Consider the following 25328-nt stretch of genomic DNA (forward strand, 5'->3'; position numbering starts at 1 on the left):
AAATTTGGACGATATAGACGATCAGGACAGTGAAGCTTATTTAACGATTTGTAGACGAAGATTAGATCAATGTCTGCAAGTGTAGGGACATTCATGTCCAATCAGTTCAAGAATGAGTTCATAAAGAGTATCACCAATCAACGGTTTTTTTAGAAAAATCTCACTGGCACTCTCAACACGACACGCAAGAATGGCACAATTACACAGAAGACAAACACTTTGAGCCCTGAAGATGATCTCAATAAAGATCAAAACGTTGGCACGATAAAGAAAATGTTTTTTTGAAACCTACATCACACCAAACCGCATCTCACCATTTCTGAATAATTATCCATTAACGGTCACTAATCACCACACATTTTGTTAAATCATTGAGCAAATTGCAATACCGCAATTCGTTATATTTTTCAATATAATTGACCGTCGAGGGCCCGCCTTAGAAAAGAATGAAATCGTTTGAGAAGAGAGCCCTGGATTCCATAACATGGTTTACTAATCAATGAAGCGTGGCCGACAAGAAAGGCTTTCGCTTGCCATACATTGTTGAAATATCAGAAAAAGTAAGTAAAATTCTTAAACGAGAATAATATAATATAAATGAATAAATCAAAACACAATTTAAATTTAAATTTAAATACAATTGTGTTACACAGTTTCAACAGAGGGAGGGGACTAGATTGATTTGGGAAGGTTCAAAAATAAAAAAAATGTAAAATTAAACATGGAGATAAATGCATACCTAATATCACAAATTTTGATTTACCCCCAATTTTAAACATGTACAATTCACATGTTTTTTTGCACGTTCAAAATGGAGCGGCATCATAAACCAATTTCTCATTGGAACATCGCGTTGGCGGGGGATCGCCGGGTTCAGACTTACAATTCATATCGAGTGACGTGTTTGTAAACTCTTCCAACCTGGATGATAAGCGTTTAATGCTTGAAATCCGGATTGTTAAAAACAACAATTCTGTGAGAATCATTTAGAAAAAAACGAGAACAAAAACAATAACTACCAAACTGATGTTGGACAATAATTTGCTTGTTCGTTTGATCATAAATAATAAGGACAATTTACCTTAAAGGTCACAACATAGAAGTTCTTCAAGGCCAAATCATCAACTGAACGCCAAAATACAAAGGCATTCCATGTCCGTGTTGATAAAACTGTTGCAGCAAATTGGTCCGTGTTGCAATCGAGCCGCTTTGTCCGTGTGCAATCGCGCCTGGAAAGGGGCGCCCATCCTTTCAAAGGGGAAGATGATAAAACGTGGGCGAAAGTGCGACGTAATTAGTCGGTCGGGACCGTCCCTCTAGTTGAAGATCGTTCGCTTTACAATTAGTTATTCAAAGGCGGCAAATTAAAGGACGATCGCGTGCCACCCCTAAGCCGACAATACAAAAAAAGCTAAGGGTAAGTTATACTCCACTTACGGATCATCTTTGATCCTCCTAGCGGAACGAATATGTGGTTTTTACTTTTGTGAATGGTCTGACGAAAACCATTGCAACGAAGAGGACTGTGACATTACGCCATTGATCAGCTCTTAAATCCTGGAAAACTTGCGAGACTTATGGTGTTTTGGACCGTCCGGACTAGATTTATGCTGCAACAACTTGACATATACCAATGAAAGTATTATTAAGATTTCATTATTAAGATTTCATTTTTTAGTTCTGCACTCCATGCGATAATTGGTTCTATGTACTTAATTTTCAAGTAATGTTAAAGTTAAGGTTAAAAGGATTCGACCTTTATACGACCTTACTCATCTCGGCCAGTATTGGTCTTTATAATCTCCATTATTATTAAGAGCACTCCGATAAGGTTAAGGCTTTTTATCAGATACCAAAGTTTCTCGTGACGTGTGTTCTCAGGCCTGGGCTTCTTTCTTAGGAGAAGGAATCTCTGACTTGTAAGGATCTTCTTCGGAGCAAGGAATTGGTAATTGAAAAAAATGGGTTAACGAACAAGATAATGTTTGGTTAAAAACAAAGAAACAAAATTATACAAAAAAATCGAGAAGAAGAGGAATTGAAGTTTCTTAGCTGAATTTTCCCTCTTGAGACGTAGTCATGTAATTTTTTTTGTAATTTTAAATTTGCATTAATTAATATTGACCCAGACCAAACACTGATGATGGCGAAATGCCGAACGCGTCTAGCAGACCAACACAATGAGTATGAAGAGAATTACAGTTTCATCACTCCGCAGACCACACAAATAAATTTAACAGTTTAATTTTTAACTAATTAACGCATAGTTGGTTGTGATGGATAGGTTAATAGTTATTTGTCGAATCTTGTAAATATGGTTTTTTCAATACGTCTGTTCCTCCGTATTGTCACATATTATCATTGTAGAATTTCTCGAAAACATCTTCCTGATTATTGTAGTAGCATGCCATTCATTCTTTCTAAGTATCCAGTATCCTTGATAAACACGCGTACGCGTTTACAATAGTTGAACATTTACGAACATTTCGTAAAACGAAGCCATTTCTTCCTTATCCTTATTAAAATAACTTAAATTGTTTCTTTGTTTAAAAAAGATTTAGTGAATCTTTCAATCGAAACGAAAAAAATGTGTTTCTGTTTTAGGGTTTGGTTTATCGATTTCAAAATCTGTAAAAGGAACTACAACGAATAGGTATGTACCATTTATTTAAACACATTTTGATAAATAAAAAAATGCAATTAAAAGACCAAATTTGGCCTGCCTTGTTTTATGGTTAGGGTAAAATAATGTAAACTACAAGCAGTAACAAAAAAATTAATTGTTAGTTCTTCCAGTTTACGCAAATATTGATGTATGATTATTCAGGTGAGCGACTTCAGTGAAGAACCGACTTCCAAATGTCGAGTACAAAGGACTACTTCATTTCATTTCATTCACTTCATTTTCCACGTTTTCCGCTCATCTAAAACGAAAGTAACTTGTTAATTTTTCAACAAAATCTACCTTCCTCGATTTCCACCCTTTCTCGAATTTCGTTTACTTAGCGGGTGAACATACCGTCCACCAAAATTTTATTTACATTTTCATATTTAAGGGTCGAGTTTTGAGACCGCCCACCCCTTAAGTGGCAAAATATCGCAACACATCTATTGCATTTTACTTTCCCAGAAGTGTACTTTTCACGTTCAAGAGGAAGTTTATCATCCAACCGATTTGCTTAACAGAAATCTCGAAATTCCTCCAATTTTGTGAAAGTGACAGATATGACAAAATTCTAAGTTAATTAGCTGATGATGTCAGGGCCCAGTATTTTATGTTCGCGGGTTTGAACTTAAGTCATGTAGGGAAGGGACAAAACTTACAGTCGAGAGGTGCCAGGAAGGTTAAAATATATTAGTTGGTTTCCGGAACGTGCTTCGGAAACCCTGTTTTGGTAAAGAGCGGCAATAATCTTTTAAGTTCATTATTTTAATACTTCTTGTAGATAACATTCATACCTCTTGGATCAATGGTAACATTTTTAGTTTTCACATTAATTACAGTTTCATTCCGCTTTCTTTTTAATTTTGGCAATTTAACGTGAACTCTTACGATCTGACCACTTAGTCGGGGTCCCAAAACCTTACCATGAAATATCCAGGTTTTATAGCTCGTCTTCTAGCTTGTCTAGCCGCAAGGGTACTATACAACGTGACTCAGTTGATAATGTACGGTACAATGAAACAACTTTTCATTTTGTGTTTTTACAAGGCAATGGAGAAGCAGAAGAGAAAGAGAGAACATTGGATTCATCCATTGAATATCAAAAGGATAGCACTTGGTCAATTACACTGTCTGTATGGGGAACTTCGACGCTATCCTGTCACGTTCTTCCAATACTATCGGATGACTATAGAACTTCCACAGTAAATTGGTCCAAGTCCATCCTAGATGAGCTTCACTTGCAGTTTGCGTGTTCGACTGCCTACCTCTTCCGTACTACGCTTGTCCGTCGTCAGTGTGGCGCACCCCAACTACTTTCCACTGTTTTAATCTGTTCAGACGGACGCAGGTACACCAACGGAGCTCGACGGAGACATTACGGCAGAAATTTCCGTTCATTCTGTCGCTGGCTGTGTGTATTGAATGTAAGCTTGTGCAGCGGAAATTTCCGTCGCGAAAACTTCCGTCGAATTCCGTCTAGTGTGGCGCCGGCCTTATGTTGAAAAAACAATATGCAAGCATGATAAAAAATAATCGACCACCATCTTACTAGATGAGTGAAGACCTACTTGGCGGGGAGGATGGTCAATATGTGCTTAAGTAGTAGCACTTTTAGAATTAAGGTAAAAGGAGGCCGTCCACAAGGAGGCTGTTTGTCACCTCTTTAATGGCTAATTACAGTAAACAGCTTAATAGAACTTCTGAATAATTCAAATTTCTACAGTCAATTATTTTCAGATGATGGTACCATAATGCTCACAGGTAGGGATCCCTTGACTCTTTCACTAATGATGGAAAACGCCATAGGATTGCTTTATAGGTAGTGTTGTGACAAAGGTTTATCAATTAATCCTGTTAAACTAGAATTGATAATGTTTAGCAGGAGAAGAACATTAGATAATTTTAAAAACCCTAAATTTCAGGGCATAGAATTAAAGTTAGTGGATTCCATCAAATTCCTTGGTGTGACACTTGACAGGAAACTTGATTGGAAAGGTCATATTAATAACATATACAGGAAAGGCACTATATCAATGGTACAATGTAGGAGAATTGTCGGTAAAACATGGGGCATCAAACCATGGGTAGCCAAATGGCTATATACTGCAATTATTCTACCTAGATTCTTTTTCGCAGCTTTAGTGTGGTGGAAAGGTCTAGAAAATAAAGGGAATAGTAATAAATTAAGGTCATTTCAAAGACTAGGTTGTTTGATGATGACAGGAGCATTTTCAACTACACCCACCCTAGCACTTGAAATCATAACCAATACCACACCACTTCACATTGAGGTTAAGGTCAGAGCACTAATCAGCTGCTACAGATTAATTAGCGAGGGCAGCTGGAATCATAAGTGCAATAACATAGGTCACTCGAAAATCTCTCAACTATTGAGTAAGGTTAACGGTCAATTATTAAGCGTTAGTGATAAAAAGATTAAAACCCCTTCGGGGAAAAAGCACTTTCAGGTAGTCACCCCTTGTGATTATGATTATAGTCTGGATGATGACCATCGTAACATAGACTGCTACACAGATGGATCACTTATCAAAGGTAGAGGGAGTGGTGCAGGAATCTACATACCAAAATTAGGAATCAGCATCTCCTCCCCTCTTGGCAATAACACCTCCGTTTTTCAGGCGGAAATCTGGGCCATCAATGTGTGTTGTAGAACACTTATGGAAAATAAAATTAAGGGAAAAGATATTAAAATCTTTTCTGACAGTCAGGCTAGTCTTAGGGCATTACAAAAAGATTTGTCAACCTCACGACTGGTGGAGGAAACTATAGATCTTATCAATAGGATCTCTTTCAGGTTTGAGAATAAGGTGACCCTTATTTGGATACCAGCACATAAAAGACACCATGGCGATGAATGAATGAAAAGGCGGATGGCCTAGCCAAAGAAGCTTCTAATACTGCGTTTGACGGCCCACAACCGGTATTACCTCACTATATGAGCACAGTAAAAGAGAGTATCAATAACTGGGGCATGAAACAATGCGGAGTGGAATTTATCCCCCGGACACAGGCAATCGAATGAGTTTGTTAAGGAGATCAAACCAGCAGAATCGAAATGGCTATTCTCTATCTCAAGGAAGGGAATTAGGAGGCTGATAGGTATTCTGACGGGCCACTGCCCACTGAGAAGACACCTCTTCGTAATGGGTATCCTACCAGATCCCTTTTGCCGCTTCTGCGAAATAAAAAAAGAAACGGCAAGGCACTACCTCACAGAGTGTGATAGGTATGCTAGGTCTAGATTTGAAATATTTGAAGGAGAGGACATCACCAAATCACTCCCCGAGATAAAATGGTCCAAAATCTTGGGGTTTGTGAACAAGTCCAAGAGGTTTATGCAGGACACGTGAGCCGACCAAGTCCCGGACCTTTTAGGGATGGGGTAAGAGCCTACCCAGGCATTTAACCCCTCGGGTCTTGGTCGCCCACCCTGCATAATATATATGATAAAAAATAATAGTTTGACCTGTCACAATATCCAGCCCTGACGACCAATTTGTTTCTTGAGTAGAGCGACTTCAGTGAAGAACCAACTTCTCAATATCGAGAAGAAAGTATTTCTGCATTAATTTCTTCAAAACTGAAGTACCTTACTGCGTAATAATTCATCTAGCTGGTGCGTGAGAAACGATACTAAAATAAAAATTAATCAACATATAAAATTTCTCAGTAGATCTTTAATGTATTTCGAATGGAAAGATAAAATTACAAATATATGAAAAACGATAAATGCAATGGGATTAATGGAGAAAACAACGTTTGTTCGAAAGGGTTATCACACGATTATAAAATAAAAGCGTCGAAAATTTGACTTCGATTAGAGGTACCGGGGCAAATTAACTTAGTATAAAAAAATAGGAACAATAAAACTATTATTTCTATAAAAACTATCCCTTAAAAAGGAAACCTTGGTTTGTTTGGTATTGCTTTTTGTTGTTTGTAAATCAATGATGTCGCTGTTATTCACGGATTACTAACGGCAGATAACTCTCAACTCGCTTTTAAAAACTAAGTGAAAAAAAAATCTTTTATACAAACTAACAGCACATAGTTCAAATAAAGCAGGGAGAATATATATCTTGATCATATTTGAACATCTCTTGCATCATGATGACGATCTTAAACAATGGAATACATATGACTTAATTGCTTCAAAATCAATTAATATTTATACTCCTATGTTTATTTATGTATAATTTTTATCACAACAATACATATGGGCAGAAGATAACAATTTAATGGAAACAAATGGCTTTCGGAAAAAGGAGGGTTTTTTTGGATGCGATTTTTACCTTTTCGGCAATAATAATGTTCCAACTTACATTAAAGAGGAGTAAGTTATTTATAATCTTTGTAGATTTTGAAATTGTGTAAGTGACAAATTTGTTAAAATAATAAAAAAACTGTATGAATTCGCCCGAATCAGTGTAGAATCAGAAGGTAACAGATTTAATTAATGTTACTAAGGAATTATTAAGAGATCATGAGATGCGGTTTGGTGTGATATAGGTTTAAAAAAACATTTTCTTTATCGTGATAACGTTTCGATCTTTAATGAGATCATCTTCACGGCCTAGGATTTAGAAACAACGTTTAAATGATTGAAATACATGTAAGATGTGAATATGAATTTATAAAATGATGTACCCAATACAGAAATTTTAGGATTAATAAAGTATTTGTACTCAATTATAGTGTGTTTTCTGTGTAAATGTGTCACTGTTGTGGGTCTGTTGAGAGTGTTAGGAGATATTAATCTCTTAACAAACACTCTCAGCATGACACACAACAGTGACACATGCACACAGAAAACACATACTTTGAGTGTGTACAGTACTTTAATTAGACCTAAAATTTCTATGCTGTATACATCATTATACAAATTTATAGTCATATCTTATATATATTTGTATAATTTAAACTATGTTTATAAAGCACAGGCTCTGAAGATGATCTCAATAAAAGTCGAATCGTTGCCACTATAAAGAAAATGTTTTACTAAACCTATATCATACCAGACCGCATCTCTAGTCTTGTTGTTAATACACAAAAACCAATGTGGCGTACCTTTCCAGAAATCGGGATCAGTTACGCTGAAAAGAACTGAAACACTCAAACACAATTTAAGTAACAAAAAACATCCATCTTCACTACTATTTTAAATATTTTANTACATATATATATATAAAGTTACGTGTGTTGACTAAACGAGAGTCTTTTTAAAAAGAACTTTATTAATTAAACACACTTACAATTTGCGAAGAACCTTTCCTGTTCACGGATATGATTAATCTGAATCTGTCTTTTACAAGTGTAATGGAATAGAGAACAGGGAAGAGTCTTTTGCTTACACATGCTTACAGTACATTCTTTGAATTTGTACAGGGGTAATATCATTTGGTAATATTTTCAATTTAAATACTACTATTCTATCATAGCCTGTTTTTAATAAATTAATAAAGTGCAGTTCCTGGCCTTTCATCATCCTTACATATTTATATTTCCTAACACGTCCTGAGATATACTACTTTGTTTGATCATAGTAAACAGTGGGACATTTAGTACATTTTATACAATTCACATAATTACAGTTTTTTTTAGTAGAGGTTGTTTACATTTCAAACGTGTGAGGAAGTTTTTCTTACCTTTTTTTTAAATTTCTATACTACTTTTTCTTATAAGATTTTTTTAATAACAGACATTTTTGAGACTAATTAGTCTTTTTTAAATTTTCTGGTTTTCTTAAAACAATTCCAAGTGGTCTTTTAAAAGTAAATTCATAACAAAGAATATTGGTATTTTACATTTTAATATAAAGCTTACCTTATATTTTTTCAAATGAATTGTTTTTACGTTTTTCATTCATTGATAGTTTGAATAAACAATGAATTTACTGTAAAAACAATTCAACAAAACTTTTTTAAATTCTGATATGCTTTTCTCTTGACAAAAGAAATAAACAAAACCTACAATTGTAGCAGAATCGATATCACTTAAAATCATCCTTCAAACAAATCTGAAACTTAAAAAATTAAACCACAAAAAACGGAAAGATATTGGTAAATTGTTAATTGTAACTACTTTATCAATGTATACTAAAAGTAATGGGGGGCGTCGGTGGCCGAAACGGTTTAGGCGTTGACAGGTCGACATACTTACAAATGGGCTTTTTTCAAAAACACCGGCACCCTGAGGGTTGATATGACCTTTGCTGTTGCGAACCCAAGTAAAAAACATAATAATAATATTTTTAATTATTTCTTAGACAATCCTCCATTGAGCATCTTAAAACAATATTTGTCCCATTTTACAGGATTAGAGGTCAGTAAAACACATATAACATCTACCAATTGTGTTTACAATTGCATTTCGTAAATAAATCTTTGAATAGTCAATCTCTTCTTTGTTGGTTTTTCTGTAAAGCTTCCTTCTAACATTCCGGTCGTTTGGTTTTATAAGTGTCAAATTTGTTTGAGGTTTGATTTTAAGCGATACCGATTCTGCTAGAATCATAACCTTGTTAAAAGATGGAAAAAGACAAGGATATGTGGCCAGGGTGTTATGCATATATCTCTTACTAATCTTTAATATCAGTTTGTATAGAATGTATTTTTTATTAGTAAGTACAATATTTCAATTGGTGTTTTGGTGCTAGTCGATTTTATGCATTTCTTGGGATGATGGTGATGGGTCTGCTAGCATTGGGTACGTACGCTTTTAGTAAATAAACGATTACATTTAAAAAAAGGCAATCTACATGTTTTGCAAATCAAGACCTACAAAGAGGAACATGAGATGTTTAATTAATTAATCGAAACCATTGAACATCCGGATGTTTTTAATTTTAGTTTTTTGTTTGAAGGCACCAGACCGTAAATTTTTATTAGGTTACGACACCTGACATCGACAGCCCACCACACTGGGCTATCCAGTTCAGCTGTTTAAAAAATCGTTTACAAAAATAACCGAATTATGGTGTAAGTGAATTTGAAAAGGGGTGAAATTCGTTTGACGGCACTGAGAAAAAAAATTGTTAAGTTATGTTAGTTTTTCTCACAACTCGTTCATTGGTTTTATAAGAGAATTTTTAGGTATACTGCTCTCTCTCTCTCTCTCTCCCTGCCCTCTCTCTCTCTCTCCTCTCTGTCTCTCTCTCTCTCCTCTCTCTCTCGCTCTCTCTCTCTTCTCTCTCTCTCTTCTCTCTCTCTCTCTTCTGTTTTGTCATGGGGTGGGCGAGGGAGGGTTTTTAATTGAAAAGATAGATCTAAAACCGCGGTAAAGAAGTACATTTGCGCATGGTCCAGTAGCCGGCTAAGTTACGGCCCCAGTCTATAACGATACAGTGATTGCCATATAACAAATCACAGACTTTAATGCTTTTAGAGTTTTCTAGTTGACGTCCTGTGATGAATGGCACCCGCCCGGCCAATTAATAGGGAATGGGGGTTAAAAAAAGGCGCTCCCTTTTTCCATTTTTTAACCCCAGCCGACTGGAGCTAAATCCCGTTCTTTACGATTTTTTAAACATTAATCTAAACTTTCCGGTTATTCTGAGGCCGGAAGAAATTATGTCGTGACGCGAATCGTTATCGATTGAGTTTTTATGAAGAGGGAGTTGTAATCCGCGTAAAATTTGAGTTCAGTCGCGATTAGTTTCGATAAAAAGATTCGTACAAATGTGTGACGGGCCCACTTAAAAAAATCCGAAAAATGAACATATACGAAAACTTATTTTTTAAATACTTTTAAAAGTATTTAATAAAGGGACTCCATCCCTGCCGTTCCCGAGAGTCCCTACATCCGCCACTTATTTCAAGGGGCATAATTTCTGGTTGATGTCTAGATATCCCTTCTATTTCCTGATTGCTAGAGAAGATTGCTTAAGAGGTGGAAGAGACTTAATCGGTCTTAAATACTCCATTGTTGTTGGGCTATCCAGTTCAGCTGTTTAAAAAATCGTTTACAAAAATAACCTTTGTCCAAATTATTGTGTAAGTGAATTTGAAAAGGGGTGAAATTCGTTTGACGGCACTGAGGATTGTTCATTAAGAAGGCGAAGGCGCTTTGTGTAAAAGTCAAACTCCAACGTGGCGCGGAAGCATTGCAGGTTGGCATTCTTAACTACCGTTCTACCTGCTACTTTTCCTATTAAAATATTCACCGCTTAATCAGAGGCCGGAGTTTGATTAAAACGGCTGCTCAAGTTATTTCCTGCCCAAACAAATGTTTACAGTTTATTAAGACTTTTTCAACCACGGCGAATTAATAAAACGGCGTCGTAATTTACGCCATTTTGTTACCGGGAAAAGTAAAACATCGCTAACTTTCTAAAATAGTATAATATTAATGAATAAATAAAGAATACAGATTTTGTATCAAAGAGTCGACCTTCAATTACAAAGAACATTACAACAATCGAGTCATTTAAAACATGAAAATGTGAAAAACAAAAGGGACGACGGTGACCTCAGCTATTCGTCAGCCCCTGAACTTCTCACATTATCATTACTAATAATATACAAATATATAAACACAAATAAACACAGAAAACTGTAACAAACTAAATACTGGAAATTAAGAAGAAATAACACAAACTAAAAATTTCAAAGAGAGATCTTGTCTTTTTACATCCAGTATTGGTTGTTGAAATGATGAACTCGTAAAAACCAGAAAATCGCCTGTTGTTTTACGTAGATGTATTTTCAACTTAAATGGTGAATTATAATTTTCGGGCATAGTCTTTGTAATTTGGTCGTTGCAAATAATTTTTTTCGACGAGGGTTCGCAACAGCAGAGGTTATATAAACTCTCGGGGTGCCGGTGTTTTTGAAAAAAAGCCCATTTGTAAGTATGTCGGGCTCGAATCCAGCGGCCCATGATAGTCTGTCGAATTGGTGCTATTACATGTGAAAAGTTCTCAAACACAGCTTAAAATATAGAAGAGCAAGGGGCAGTTTACCCTCTGAATTATTTTTCACTTGAGTTTGATTTGATAGTTCTATCAAATTTTAGCATCTTATGTTAATTATACATAAGTTTTCCACCTTAATAAAATTAGGCTTTACAGTGGTCTTTGCAAGTCAAAAAACAGTTTTAAGTGAGTTTTGAGGCCATTAGGTATATTTTATACTAGTAATCCATATATGGAATTTTTGTTTACCATATTTGGTGTTATATGAGTTTTTAGTGTATGTGATATCTTTCAGTTGTAATTTTATTCTTAGTCGGCCTATGTTTTTATGAATGATAAGCAATCGAGCCTCCTTCTTTATTTCACTCACACTCTTCAAATGTTTTTTCTGGGACACTACTCACCAAAGTACTATGATAAATGGTATGGCATGGTGGAAAAGGATACTAGGAAGCGGGGTTTGTATTCCCCAGGCACGGCAGCCTTCTGGCTTATTGTACCTTCCTAGTTCCTTAGTTCAGTCAATAGACTCAATCCTTCTTCTTAGAAGTATCAGGTCATTGGCTGTTACTGCTGCAATTTGATTCCCTAAGTCTTTTCCGTACGTTAGGTTAAACCTCCATTGAGCTGTTGCTTCGCATTCGAAGATGATATGGGTGGCTGTTACCTCCTCCTCATAACATAATCTGCAAATGGGATCATCGCTGTATATACCCATGTTATGTAGATGTTTTCTCAGATACCGGTGACCGGTTAGTAGTCCTACCACTCCTCTGAGTTTGGCCCTCTCCAATTGCAGCAGTGTTTTTGCCAGTCTCAGTGAGGGTTGTTTCATCATAAGTTTACTATGTCTAGCACCGCTAGAGTTTATCCACTTCTCCTTCTGTTTTGCTTGAATCCATTCTGCGATGGAGGATTCTATATTTGTTTTTGTTATCCCAAGAATAGGTTCCGGGCTTATGTATGGTCTTGCAGATCCTCCTCTGGCCAGTCTGTCTGCTTTCTCGTTACCCAAAATTCCCCTGTGCCCTGGCCCCAAGATATCATCAGGTTGTTGTGTTTCCCCAGGTTTTGGAGATTTTGTATGCATTCACTGACTAATTTTGATGTGATTCTTTTACATGCTAATGCTTTAATAGCTGCTTGGCTATCTAATCTTATGAGGATGTTTTGTCAGTGTAACGTCTTTTAAGATTTTCCAGGGCACAAGCATAGATGGCATGTATTTCCGCTTGAAAGACCGAAGTGTACTTCCCTAATGAGTTTGATTGCTCATGTTTTGGGCTTGTCCAGAAAACGCCTGATCCGGTTCCTTCGTTTGTTTTGGAGCCATCTGTGTACCATATCATTGTATCTGATGCTCTTCTGTGTTCTTCCTCTCCTTTATAGTCCGTTGAGACTTTATAGGAAGTTGTGAAGATTGTTTCCGGGATCATGTAGTCAGTCCCCATTTCTAATAATGGGTGTCTGATTTTGTTGATTATTGTTGTATGCCCGAATTGTTTAGTTCCTTTCCAATTTAATTGTTTCTGGAGCCTAAGTGAGCTTTTCCTAGCCTCTCCTTGTATGAATATTTCCAGTGGAGGTAGGTTTAGCAAAGTTTCTTTTGTAGGGGTTGTTTTCATCGCCCCTGTGATACATAGGTTTGCTAGTCTTTGTATGCTGCCTAATGTTTGGGTAGCTACTTTTTGTTGAGCTTTGTTCCACCAGATTAGTGATCCATAGGTTATTCTTGGTCTTATTACTGCCGTGTTTAGCCAATAGGCCATTTTCGGTTTTAGTCCCCAGGATCTGCCTAAGGTCCTTCTTGTGGTCATTAGCGATATTTTACCTTTTGCTATAGTATGCTGCAGGTGAGGATTCCAGGTTAAATTCTTATCAAAGATTATTCCTAGATATTTGACCTCAGTTTTTAATAGCAGCATTTCGTTATAAAAGCGTAATCCTTGTATTTCTATATTTCTTTTCTTAGTGAAAGCAATTAAGGTGGTTTTTGAGGGGTTTACTTTAAGTCCCCGTTTTAAGCACCATTGTTCCACCAGGTTTAGTGCTCTTTGGGTGAGTTCTTTTAATGTTGAGTTGAATTATCCCCTGACTAGTATGACAATGTCATCTGCATAGCCTTGGGTGTAAATTCCACTTTCATTTAGTTCGCATATGAGGCCGTCCACTACCACATTCCACAGCATAGGCGAGAGTATTCCTCCCTGCGGACACCCCCTCGCCTCCACTGCTTCTACTTTTTCGTGGAACATGGAGGCCTGCACTTTCCTGCTTTTTAGCATTGATTCTATCCATCTGCAGCAGGTTTCGTCTGTTCCTCGCTGTTTGAGTGACGTAACCATTGCTTCAAAAGGAGTGTTGTCAAATGCTCCTTCAATGTCCAAGAAGGTTCCCAATGCTATTTCTTGGTTGTTCAGTGAATCCTCTATTTGTATCGTTAGTTGATGTAGTGCTGATTCACACGATTTTCCTTTCTGATAGGCATGTTGATATTTGTGAAGGGGTTTTTCTTTTAAAGAACTGCCCCTTATATGTTTTTCAACTAGCCTTTTAAGTGTTTTGAGTAGAAAGGATGTTAGACTAATCGGTCTATACGATTTTGCGTCTGTGTAGTTGTTCCGAGCAACTTTAGGAATGAAAACTACTTTTACAGTTCTCCATATGCTTGGAATGTATCCCATTGCTAGGCAGCTTCTGTATATTTTTACTAGTAGGGGGATTAGTATGGTTTTTCCCTTTTGTAGTAGTACTGGGTATATCCCGTCTGTTCCTGGAGATTTGAGTGGGCTAAAGTTATCTATAGCCCATTCAATCTTATCATAGGTGATTACTGTTTTGGCTATTTGCCAATCTTCCCTTCTGGCTTTGTGGCCTTTGGCGGGTTCAGCGCTTTCCTATATCTCCAGGTTGGCAATAGTTTTGGATTCCGAGAAGTATGTACTTATTAGGATTTCTAATGTTTCCTTTCCGGTTTGTGTGTGTTTTCCATCTGGTTTTTTTAGTGTTCCGATGGGGTTTATAGGGTCTTTGGCGAGGATTTTGTGGAGTCTACTTGCCTCAGTGATGTTTTCAATTTCCTTGCAATATCCACGATTCCTGTTTCGCCTTTTTTATCTCCCTATTGTATTCTGTTAGGATTTTACTGTATTCTTCAGTATTACCCGTTTTTTTCTCTTTATTCCAAAGTTTGCGAGTTTTCTTTCTTAGTGCCGCCAGGTTATCATTCCACCAGCAAACTTTTGGCTTGTTGTTGTAGGTGGTTTGTGGGCAGGCTTCATGATATAAGTTTATTATAGCTTCTTGTATTTGCGTGGAAGTTAGCTCAATATCTTGGGTGCTTTTGATGCTAGCCATTGTAGTTCGTGTATTTTTGTCCAGCAACTCGCCGTATTTCCGCCAGTTTGTGTTTCGGGGGTTCCGACTCACATTACATATCTTATCAACTTGTGAGATTTCCATGTATATGTGTCGGTGGTTAGGAGTTAGATATCTCCTCAGAGACCGCCCAATTCACTATCCGGTTTGAAACACAGCAGGTAGCAAGAGTAATATCAATAACTTCTTGTCGTCTGTTAGTTATAAAAGTCGGTTCAGAGCCTTTGTTAATAATACTTAAGTCATTAGTTACTAAAAATTCTAAAAGCTTCTCACCTCTTTTTTTACTGTTTGTGCTGTTCCATACTTCATTATGTGAGTTAGCATCAGCTCCAATGATCAACGTAGGTTTTTATGCTTGGAGTATTGTACCAGATCCTCGGTTTCCTTTGGTAGTGGAGGTCACGGTGAGTCATAAGGCATGTAGGTTGAGGCCATCGTCATGTCCGTCCTAACCTCTTCCTTCATGTGGTTTAGCCTAATTACTGTTTGGTCCCTGGAACAGAGCTCATAAGTGATTAGGCATTGTAGTTCATTTCTAATTAAAATGCATGTTCTTACATTTTGTTGCGTGTGGTCATATATGACTTTTCTTCCCCTATCTCCCAGCCCGGCTACTCTGCCTTTTATTAGCCAGGGTTCTTGGATAAGGGCTATGTCGATGTTTTTCTCCTTAACCACACGACAAAGCGTAAGTGTTGCAGCCTTACTGTGCTGGAGGTTTGCTTGAAGCACCCTCAGCATCAGTCTTTGTTGCTTTTTTGATGACCCTTAGGGTTACGTTGTAAAGCCAAGATAGAGTTTTAGGTTGGCTTTGCTTAGATCCCCAAAGGATACATCATCTATGTCAACCACCAGGATGAGATTTCTTCTTTTATCTTCTATCCTCTGACTGATGACTCTCCATTTCCCGGTATTAATATCTGGGTTTTGGGATTCCATCAGCCCGTTAATGGTGGTAGTGTCTGTAGTGCCCAGAAGGTCAGGGTCCGGCACCGACAAAGCCACCCTAGTGGTTTCAATAATTTCTCTATAGGGGCCTACACTAAGGTTTGCCCCTTCCCATGGGTGGATGGTAGGCACCGTCGCCATGAGCCATTCCTTGGCACTCTGATTTTCACAGGTTATCAGGACAGCCCCTTTCTCAACATACTCATTCCTGAACTGAGGTCTCTGGGAGTTTTTACACTTCCAGCCCTCAGCCAGGATGGCCCGCTGAACGGCTCTGCCCTGATCCGTTGTAAGTGCTTTTTCCGGGAATTCCTCTAACACCACGGCCATTTTAAGCGCTTTGAGGGCTTGCTGGTATGTCCCAGAGCCCCCCCCCCAACAGAGGGGATGACCCGCTCCACACCGACTCCCTCAATTTTGCTTTTTATGGGGCATGTCCTAGGAGCACTTCCACTTGATGATGGGGTGCTACCCAGTGACCTGTCCCTTTTGCCACTTTTGGTTGGCGTTGGCTCCGGTTTTTTGGGGTCAACACTTCCAGTGGTTCGCCCTGGTGCCGGAGTCCGGAAGTGTACATTGGGGTTTCGTTTTCCTTTCCTGATCCTTTTCAGGATAGACTCCCCCCGTTCTTTGGCTCTTTGAATAGCCATTTTGCGTCTTTGTGCCCCAGATATTTTTTGGGGTTTTAGACGTAATTCCTCAATCTTCTCCGTCACCTTCATTGGAGTGGTTTCGTCTTCTGGTTTGGTTTTTTTCCCGAAGACCCCCACATCTGCAGAAGGTGACGCAAGAAGATTTTCCTCCAATTCTTGGGTTATGGGAATTGGGAAGGGTTCGGAGCCCTCCTCAATTTCCATGAGTTGATTCTTGGGGTCTTCCTTTGCAGGTGTTTTTTTGTTTACTGTAGGTTTTTCCATATAGTTCCCACGAGTGAGAGGGATCTAAAAGTCCTTACCGGAGGAGCCCTCTCTCCGGTGAAAGGCTATTTAGTCAAGGGTGTCGCCTGGTGCCCTTGAGTCTCCGTTATTGGCACAGTTACCCCTGTACCATTCATCCATCGGCACGGATCGCATAACACCTTGGATTTGGGCTGGAATGTGGGGCTAGGATAGGGTGTAGGGTGGGAAGAGGGGTAAGGTATTGGGTTTAGGATTAGGAGGTATAAGGTCCAGCTCCTGTCCCTCCATACCCCTCTTTTCGTTTGTTAAATTAACAGGGTACACCCGCGTGAAGGTGGAAAGTCGGAGTTGGGTATTAGAGGCTATTGCAGACGCATAGTACCCATTCGTAACCCCCCCCCATGCTATGATAAAAGTTTTAGTGAAAAATATATGCTTTAACAAGGTCACAAACGTCGAATAATGTTTGTAGTTTCGACGTGTCCCCCTGTTCATTCTCCTTCGATATTTATTTTTCGTTTATGCCCAAAATAATTAATTTTCGTGATTTATATGATATCTGTCCAAACGTGCAACCTACAAGAAAACTGGTTAAAATGTAGTCAAGAAAGTCTTGTAGGTGGTCAGGTCGTCGAAGTGTGGACGAGAGCCTGGTCTGCCTGTTTGCCTTGTCGGCTAGTGGATATGTATGCAGACACATTTGTATTTTCGTTCACTGTTTATAAATCTAAATAAATAATAATAAATGATCCTCGTGATAGACAAGAGATTTTGTGACTCACTTTTTCCATTTGCCAATTTTTCCATTTGCCAAAAGATTAAAGTTGAATACTGATGCACTGACGATGGCGAAAACCTCATCGCTCTGCAGACTATCCAGAAATCTGTCAGAGCACTTCGCCATCTTCAATGCGTCACGACGATGTGATAATAATTTCGCAGGGATTAAAAAAAAGGTCGGTTTATAGAATAGTCAGAAGATACATACATTCTTTAACTCAATAAACGCAACAAGAATTTAACTATTACCCAATCGCAGTTGTTTAAAACAAATAATCACTTTTTTCCTAATGTTCTTAGAATCAATAATTGGATGAAAAATAAAGAGATACATAGACTAACAAAAGTAAGGACTTTTTCATGTTACCAAACGAGCTAAAAATATCAGCTCTATTGTGTTTGTTTTAATTCAGAAACTTATGGTTAAGGCTTGTCTTTTATCAGAAGTATCCATTTTTGCCCAGCGAACACACCTGGTTTAGCGTATCGTTTTCTACATAAATCCTCAGCCGAAAGAAGGAAAAAAAATGTGTTGTCCAGTAAGCAAAAAATATTATGACAGTGTTTAGCCGTTGTGAAAAAGCGTGAAGACGAGGATAACCAACCGGACGGGTTGAAGAGAGGCGTGAGGGATATGGTGAGGTGGTGGTAAATGCTGGTGTGGCGTTGGAAGGGAGAAAGGAAGGCCGCCGGTTGAAGAAGTGTCGGATGTGTGAGGGTGTTTCTTAGTTGTGCTGAGTGGTGTGGGATTGATTATTGCCCTGGTGATTGGTAGCTCTGCCGTTCTGTTGCCAGGTGGCTGGTTCGCTCGTGTAGCCATAGCAACAATCCGATCATGCGCTTTGGTCTCCTTACATTTAAGTTCCTCTCGCTCTGTTTTCACCTCTTCCGCGTCCGAATAGGAGACGAAAGTCATCCCGTCTCAAAATAAAGGTTATTTTTTGCGGGTGTTATGTATTCAACTGTTTCTCATCCTGGGAATGGTCGGCTCTCCGAAATCGCACTGTCAAGAATACAGCTAGAACAGGCGGACCAAAATGATTGGTAACGTCCAAATACCCCACGGATCACAAAGAGAAATTCCATAATTGTTATAATTATTTTTCTTTCTCCTTCGTACTTCGTTATATTCGGCTTTAAACAATTAGGTAATAAAAAAATGATTATGTACATTTTGGTACATTTAAAAAAATATAAATCTTTGATTTCTTGAAATTCGTGAACTTGAACTAATGCATTAATATATCAAGAAAATAAATTTAAGCATGCTAGGCCAAGAGTACAGAAATATAGGCGATATTGGGATTCTTTAAAACATAGTTGGACCAATCGACCGAATAGAAGAGGAACGGCAAATCGTTCATCGGTAGGCAAAAATGATGAACGGAATGTATGTAAAAAAGTGCGGGGTGAGCCCGAGAGAAGTCGGCCCAGAAGGGGCTTAGCGACTTAAATTGAAGATTTACATTTCAGAAGGGGGCCGCGACTCCGCTGTTTTAGACCATAAAATCCAGTAAATAACAATTGGACGGAACATTTCTAAATTGGTTAGCCATGGAATCTATAAACTTTTCCCCTGGAGTGGACGACGTGTCGAAGCGAAGAGAAAGGATCGTGATTGTCGCTTTATCAAACAGCGTAGAAGGAACGTTAATAAGCGGTGTCAGAAACTGCTGGATTGGTGGATATATATTTTTTTTAATCGTACGCCCTTAGCTTTTCATTTGCCTACCATAAACTCGAACTGAATCACTGGAAAGATTATTAGTCATTTCATTTCATTAATTACAATTTCTTTCATGTTACAAAAATCAATTAGACACCTGCTGAACTTTATGATGGCGCAATAATCTGAAAAACCCAGTTGATCTAACGAATCGATAAGATAAATGTACTAACCATAACTAATTACGCTGAATTCTAATAAATAATAAACAAAAAATAAATACTCATCAGCTATAGCAGTGAATAGTTCTTTTTAATTTTTTGTACTTCTTTGTAATCTTAGGTCTTAGTAGGTCTCTGAAGTAATAGAAAGGCAAAAAGCAGATGCAATTTATGCCAATGCCGCTAGAGCCGTTGACACCATGGGTCATAATATTCTTTTATCCACGTTTGATCTTCTTTGATTTGGTGATTTGAGGTTCGTGGGATTCAGAACGACCTACTTCTCTGATAGATTTACGAGGGTTAAGTTTAGGGATGTCAAGATCATTTATTGCTTCATCGGGTGTTCCCAGGGACGCATCTCGGGCCGGTATGTTTATATCTTTATAAATTTTAATTAATTTAATATTTTTAAAATAAATAAATCTTCAGGATTTCGGAATTTTTATTCTTTTTAAAATTTTTATTACTTTTCGAAATTGATTACCTGATAACAAAAATCTAGGCCATAATAAACGATCAAGTAGAGAATGGGCTGTAACAAAAGGACTTGGGTAGATTCACTTCTTGGTGCTCGGAGAATAATCAGTTATAAAATACTTACAAATGTACTTATGCAAAAAAAAGTAAAGCCTTACCAGTCTTCCTATTTCTTAGACGGTTGTGAATTGGAGAAAGTTTTGATCATTAGTGACCACGGGGTAGTTTACGGTAATGAATTTATCTGTATACCTCATATTGAATCAGTTATTTCTAGGCCTAACAAACATTTGGGTGTCTTTATGAGAAACTTTAAGGCTTTTAGGAATATTTCTGCGTCAAATGCCTCGATTTTGGACCTGTGAAAAGCATGGTTGAATATTGTTCTTTGGTTTGGTATCCTTGGGCTTTTAAGAGTGGCCTTAGTATCGAACGTTTCCAACTTCGCCTCTTGAAATTCCTGGGGTTACACTGGACCTCCCTCCAATAGGTCGAGTTTAAGTATGACCAATGATGATGGATATATGTGGACTCTTTTCATTAAAAGATGAAGACCATTGTGACTACGTTATTTTTTTGGAAAATACTGAATGGTCTGTACCATTGCTCACAATTACTTGAAAATATTGTATTAGCTTCTTTGTTCCTTTGTGTGTTCGGAGAAATGATCGACTATTTTATAAGAATTTTCATCGGACTGTGTATGCTAAGTTTGGAGTGCTCACTAGCCGTCAGAGAGTTTTTAATGAAATTTGCAATAAGTGTAATATAGATATCTTTCCTTTTATTTGTTTAAAAGGGGATTTGTAAATACTTTGAATGTAAATAATGTTACATTAGTATAATATACATTATGTAATTGACTTCACTAGTTGGGATATTCCTGTAATGTGAGTAATAATAAAGTAAAGGTGTTCTTCACACCCAAACTCTCTCTAATATCTCAATAAGAAAATTTATATGGAGAAATGTGCAATCAATTCGGTCTGGCCCAACCTTTTCGTTCGCCCAACGTTTTTTTATTCCTAAATTATTTCATCTACCCTATTTTGCTATACTTAGAGACATCAACTGACCATTCGTTTACACTGTTCATATTTAAGCAGGACACACACTGCTTGACTACTTCCTCATCAATAAGTTTTAGGTGTTTTGAACGTTGTTGTTTGATAGTTACCTATCATCCTGGTTATTATTTGTCGATTGGGTTTTTGTTATAGCCTTATTGTGTCCTACGGTTTGTATTCTTTTTAATTCGTTTTTCTATTTGTCTTCGGTTAGTGGGATTGATTTTAGTCTGTTAATTATGTATGCCACTGAGTTGGTGTGGTGGTTTGAGTCGGCTGATGATGTTGTCAGTTACTGTCTACATATGTCGAATTATAGTTTGTCGTCTGTTTGTATGATTGTTGGTCTAAATAGTTTATACTGTTGTTTGTTTCTGTTTCTGCAGTGAATTTTATGTTTTGGGTAGAAAGTTCAGGCCTGTCAGTATGTTGTTTATGAGCTGTTTTGATGTTCATTATGGCGAGTATGTCGTCTATCTATATAGGGTGATATGATGTTTTGTCATAATCATCTCTCAGACGACAGGAGGAAATCTCACTATTTTGAACGTTTTACAAAATTGGGTCTTAGATCCAATAGACCTCTGCTCTACTAGGAACGTAATCATTCACAGGCATTTTTTTACTTAACCATTAAACATCTAAAGTTGTCCCCTTTCATTTTATGTTGGTTCGTCCAACTTAGGTGCGAGTTTATCTACCTTAATTACTTGAGAGTTTCGGGTTCTCTTTTTGGTAACTACTAGAGAGTTTTGGTATCGTGTTTGATCGCAAAACTTATTTCCCTGGATTGTTCAGAAATGGTTGGTTTCGCGAAGAGTGCCCTTGATTACCGTAGAGAGAACGTGAAGCAATTTAATTTTTAATTTTATATTAGAAGGGGTAATATGTTTAATTTATTTTAATCTTGTTTACTTAATTTTTTTACTGCCTTCTATTCAAGTGAATCTTAGCCGGCCACCACCAACAGCAGACGATTTAGTATTCAATTTTGTATAAGAATTGGTTTTGTTTTAATGTGTGTTGTACTTCGTTAGGATAACGTATTTTCTTTTTGTAAATGAAGTTCTTTTTTCATTCATTCAAGTAAAGTTGGGGCTTAAGTGCAGACAGCTTTAACCAGTCGGAGTTAGCAACTTTCCCTCAAGACCCTGTTAAGCCGAGGTTAATGAGATACTTAAACCTTAAAAAATAAAATCAGAGGTTGTGTCATTATTTCGGCGTATTTTTGCCTTCCCAATACATTCGATGTATTTAGTCACATTTAGATGAAATAATCGTTACGACAAATTACATTCCTCTCATTCATGAACAATTTGACATAGCATTCGGAAGATCGTTCCTTAAAAAATTTGTCAAATAATGTTTTACACATCGCTGCCGTTATCAGTCGCATTGGTCTTTTAATTCGAAATTTTGAACCACTTTTTAAATAGTTTGGCTACTTTACTTAAACGTGAAGCTCCACACAATCGATCTCATTTATTATCAACAGGTTTAAGATCATCGCTCCGCTCGATATCAACTCTTGTTTATGTCGATATTTCTGATAGATTTCGTTAATAATGATAACAAGTATAATTAAAAGAATTACAATTAATCGTAATCAATTAGCGGGCCGTTGGAGACCGAGTGGTTAAGGCGACCTTTCTCCTATTTGTCACGCTAGAGGTTCTGGGTTCGAATCCCCACAAAGCCCATAGCTTTTTAATTGAGAATATGAAAACTATTGTAAATGGTTTGACTTATAATTCGAGCCACGGGAAGGGTAGTTGGACATTAAGCCTTCTATAAAACAGGAATTACTTAATTACTTTATTATTCTATTTAATTTAAACGATCTCTTAAAATAATAACATAACGTTCGCTGTAATTAAAATATTTTATCAATGAACATTATCCAGTAGAAGAAGGAATACTTTATTTATACAGTTGAATAATATACAACTCAAATTGTAAAATTTAAGACATAACTTGAAGTTAAACTAGTAAAAACTAGATAATAAAGATAAACACAAGTTTTGTAAAAAGAAAATTAATGTTCTTTGAAAACAAAAATATTTTACAGCAGGTTCGGCTGTGGGAGTTGTTCTTTCTTAATTATTGATTATTATTTCATCGTTATTGTTGTTTATCCAATTTTATCTGTTTCTTATTTAATCGGCTTTTATCAGTTAAATTCTCTCAGGTAGGTATGTTACAAGATTTTTACAGTACTGTACATAGTTTAATAAGGTTTCTTTTTGTCCATCCACCAGTTAGTACCTTATGGAGACCCTATACGGGCGGACCAATTAACTAAAATTTTAATTCTGGAAAAGAGACTTAAACTTAACGCTTTCCTCAACCCCTACTGGTCTAAAAGTGCGGCTTGAGGAAAGTAAGAGGTTGTTTCTTTTTAACACATGTTGTTTATTAAATTGTAATTTTAAATTATCCTCCCCTTACTAGCTGTATGTATTTGGCTAAATATATCCAATTTTTGTTACCAACTAACAACGGTTTTTATTAAAAATGTGACGTTCACAATGTTCTTGAGTTGCTGTTCTCCTTGGGTTCGATATCACGTTTTTCAGCCTTGCAAAGAAGATTTCACTAAAAAATGTAAACGTGAATGTGTCCTTGGAATACTTAAAAAATAAGGCAACTTGGTGAAATCGCCGAAAATTTTGATAGGAAAGCCATTGCACCAGCCACTATTGAGTTTTCTAAAAAAGCATGGGCTTTGCCATTTGTTATACTTTGAGCGGCAACTTAGGATTCGGAACCGCGAATTTTCCAACGGAAATGTTATCTTGTTCACAATTCAATGTAGTTTTCGAATTAAAGATCAGATTTGTATTTTAATCACGCTAAAGTTGAGCAATCACGATTTTATGGTAAAAATATCACAAAAATATTAATATCTCAGGAAATTCAAAATAAACACCTCGTTCTGGTGGCCCTGAACTAAATTTTATTTAGTGAGTCCACCATGGCAGTATTGACATTTAATCCTGTAGCACCCTGTATACACGACTAATTTATTAATCCTAACCGAAAATTAAATAAAAACCATTTTCAAAGGGAATTTATAATTGTATACAATTTATACGATTTGTTAATCTTAATTAAGAATAATTATCTGGCTCTGAACATTAAGATGGCGTGCACTAGCTGGGCATTCAGCAGATTTGCTCAGAGTCAGCCGGTGTTCCATAGGGAAAGTTTGTTAGAATTAAATATTATCTTATAAATATTGTATTGTTTTGCATATCAAAGTTTAGCCAATATGTTTGTGGGTTTTTTCAGTAAATATAATTCTTTGTTTGCATTAAATATACTTATTTGTGGTTTTATTTCTTTTATTATGTATATGTTATAAACCCCGTTCAATACGTCCCAATCTTATTTTCATTAAGACCAACTCTGTCCGTAATAGAATATAAACGAGCAAATAAAAACAGGATATTAATGTAAATAACTTTAAATATATTTGAGACATAAAAAAGAATTGAAGGGACGAAGTTTGCTCCAGGTTACGCGCTTTATTGCGCTTTAACGGGTTGCAACCAGCGCATCCTGTTGTATCAATGCTAATTGAGGAAATTGTTCGTTCCGAATTTTTTCTTTCAACCCCGAGCAATTAATTTACTATCAACTCAAATGATAAATAAGTTGATGATTGCTTGAAGAAGTTGGAGAAGAATTTGTTTTTCCGAAAAATAATGTTCTGAATAAAAAAAGATTTCCCAGTCGTGGAAAAAAGTTGTTAATTAAAAGAATCTCCATACCAGAGATAAATAAATTGAATTTACTATCAGTTTAAACGATAAATAAGTAAATTGACGACTGGTTGAAGAAGTTGGAGATTTTGTGTTTCCGAAAAACAATGTTCGTAAATATTTTTGCAAATATGTAACATGTAAACCGTTGCTCCAAATTAAATATAGTTTGCACCATTGAATTCATCGTCAAAATTACTTTCAAAACATGTACATTGATGAGTATTTTGCCAACTGAGATGGTTAATATCCGAATCCTGTTATCCTGGTCAAAAAATAAAGCTGTACGTTTCTCAGTTTTCCCCCCAAAACTTCTCAATAAAAAATATGTAGTTGGGGTCAGAAGTTAAACTCACCCTGTATGTCAGGTAGTTCGGCGTTAATAGTACATCAGGATAAATTTCGACAGATTTTTAGACTACTTAACTTACTTTAAAATGTAACTCTTTGAGTGTCTATCACTCTATTATTATACCGTAAAGTTGGCTCATTTTTTCTTTTATAATCCCACGAAATTTATGAGTC

The 25328-nt window shown here is 36.8% G+C and overlaps 1 protein-coding gene across 1 annotated transcript in view; it reads left to right on the forward strand.

The window, feature by feature from the left end:
- LOC106668894 (paired box protein Pax-6) overlaps window positions 1–25328 on the forward strand; it is a 165416-nt gene that overhangs the window by 6669 nt on the left and 133419 nt on the right. Inside the window, exon 2 of the mRNA XM_024227243.1 lies at window positions 2605–2653. The gene's annotated coding sequence lies outside the window, so the exon portion shown is untranslated. The remainder of the gene's footprint in view (window positions 1–2604; window positions 2654–25328) is intronic.

Source organism: Cimex lectularius, unplaced genomic scaffold (assembly GCF_000648675.2).
Source record: "Cimex lectularius strain Harlan isolate CLEC.00 unplaced genomic scaffold, Clec_2.1 scaffold224, whole genome shotgun sequence".
NCBI lineage: Eukaryota > Metazoa > Arthropoda > Insecta > Hemiptera > Cimicidae > Cimex > Cimex lectularius.